Source organism: Montipora capricornis, chromosome 11 (assembly GCF_036669925.1).
Source record: "Montipora capricornis isolate CH-2021 chromosome 11, ASM3666992v2, whole genome shotgun sequence".
Classification (NCBI taxonomy): domain Eukaryota; kingdom Metazoa; phylum Cnidaria; class Anthozoa; order Scleractinia; family Acroporidae; genus Montipora; species Montipora capricornis.
This window is the reverse complement of record NC_090893.1, coordinates 6,585,331-6,587,815: the sequence shown is the minus strand read 5'-3', so window position 1 is coordinate 6,587,815 and position 2,485 is coordinate 6,585,331. Positions and strand designations below refer to the sequence as shown.

The 2,485-nt window shown below is 38.1% G+C and overlaps 1 pseudogene; it reads right to left on the bottom strand.

Annotated features, from left to right (window-relative positions):
* LOC138023044 (uncharacterized) overlaps positions 1-1,675 on the bottom strand; it is a 2,450-nt pseudogene extending 775 nt beyond the window's left edge.
* Between the last annotated feature and the right edge of the window lie 810 nt (positions 1,676-2,485).

The window sequence follows — 2,485 nt, the reverse complement described above, 5'->3', positions numbered from 1 at the left end:
TCCTCGTTACTATTTGCAGCGTCTTCCATGTTTCGCATTTCACTATGAGTTCCATTCCCTACTGCACGACCTTCACCTTCTTGTCGAGCTCCAGATATCCAATAGAATATCTCTGTACGTGTCAGCCAAACCAAAGTTATTATCGGTCCAAAGAGGAACCAGTAATAAAGTTGGCTTAAATATGATTCCATTTTCTTCAGTTCAAAGGTGTGTTGTGGAACTCGGATCTCCACATTTGTTCTGTCGTTCAAAGCCAAAATAGAATTAGTATCACAATACTGACAATAAGGGCTGAATGCGTCCTTGGGGACACAATATTGACACTAATTGAACTCGTCCATGAGAACTAGTTCACAGTCCTTACTTCTAGCATATAAAATCGGTATCAGGAGCTTGTAAGCAGAAATTTCTTCCTTCGTCGAGAGAAAAACATCTACAAAACATATCAACACAGAGTACCCTGCGTTCTGTGCATTTACTGTATTTCTCCAAAGAAAATAAACTATAGTTGCTGTTTGTCAGATTAACAAGAGCGACTCTGTGGACCTGAATTTGTGCATGGCGTACATCCTCCAGCGGCTGGCATGCATTTGAGAGCTTTGAATACACCGCCAGTCCATTCAAAATCCCCCCTGTGGCTGTTGCCTCTATGAAGGAATGCAACGAAGGCATCCTAAATCCCTGCATGGCGAGCACGTTGCATTTTACTGTGTATCGGGTATGGGCTTCGATGCTCTCACCGTACACAATGAGAGTGTTAAAGTTACCGCTACCCGGCTGGTTACCACCCGATAGAACCAAAAAATCGGTAGAAAAAATGTAAGGAAGGAGATCAAACCTATTATCACCAAGAAGGAAAAGCAACAGCCCATTGCAGCACACTTCCCCGACATCTTGAATAAAAAGAGGAAGCAAACCAGTCACGCAAAAAGCAAAAATCGATTCCACTTGAGACAACAACAGACAACAACTACTTAAACAAAGGAGACTTTTGTCTGATTGGTTGATTGTTTTGCTTTTTACCCAGATTTTTTCACGCGCGCGCGAAAAAACAAACCAAATGGCGGCCAAAGATGTCTTGTTCGATTACTTGCTATAGGGATTTTTATCGCAGCTGCGACGTGTACACCTTTTCTTCTTTCGGAATAGCGGTAGTTCAGTGGTAGAAGCTGAAGTCATTTACTTTCGCGTGATCGATTTTTCATGCACAATTGATTTTTCCGAGTTAAATGTTGCTGAATGTTGTCATAGATCGACTGAGGTGGTTGTTCAGCCGAGGGCTTGCTGTCAAGTCTGCTAAGATAAGATGAATTCGCTATTCCCTTTGTTTATAATCTCAAGCCATAAGCTATCGTACCCTATTAAATGTCCTTTAAAAAATTAGTGTAATTTATTTTCCTTCTTGTCCACAGAAACATTATACGAAATGCCAGCGTTGTTAGCGGAAGTCTTCACCAGTTCCTACTAGTTACAATTAGCAACGTGTGTGAAGGATTTACTAAATCGCCATGGATTGAAATCGGAGGGTAGATAATAAGGGTACTGTAGTAACCTGTAGGTAGTTGATGAATGTGCAAGCTATTGTTATTTCCTATTTTTCTGAGCCTTTAAATTAAATTCGCTGGTTTTTCAGGTGTTCATGGCTGGAGAAAAATGTAGTAAGCTTGTACCTCATGATGATTTAAAAACAATAATTTTGAACGTCTCAATGATGACTTTAATTACGCATTTCCATTACTTTTCCTATTCACGTGCAAATGCTATTTTGTTCCTACTTTTAGGTTAAAAAAACCCCGATTTTCTCATTTTCTGAGCATTTTACCTACTTGACACCCTATAAATAGCAATTTGTTTAAATTGTACATCATGTGGAGGGGAAACCTCTGCAACGCAGCATGCCAAAACACTGTAGGGAAGATAATTTATTGTGTAACTATTGTCATTAATGTGCCAACCAGAAGCGCGCTGGCTGTTGAAAGAAAAGGTTCCTTTGTTCCTGTGGTTGGCACATCAATGCTTGTCATCAGATATCTTCCCTATATATAGATGAACTTCTAATTCAAAATAACTCTGAACTACCAAGTATTTATTAACTCTAAATTTAAAGAAAACTAAATATCTTATCTTCAATCCTCATCGGAAAGTAAATTTCAACTTACTTCCTTCATTTAAAGTTAGCTGGTCAATGCCTTGAACCAGTTTCAATCTTAAGATACTTGGGTATGATATCTATATTGGCCATCACCTTTCCTGGCATGATCATATTCATTATATTTGTAACAAAGTTAGTAAAATTAATGTATTAATGTCATAATTAAGGTTAAGCATTGTCAGTAAACATTGTTTAATCAATATCTATTATTCCCTTATTTAGCCATATTTACTATATGGCTCTATGTTGCGAGGTAGTGATTATGAAAACCCATTGCCACAGCATATAAAATTCAAAAATAAAGTTATTAGAACAATTAATGATGTTCCCCCA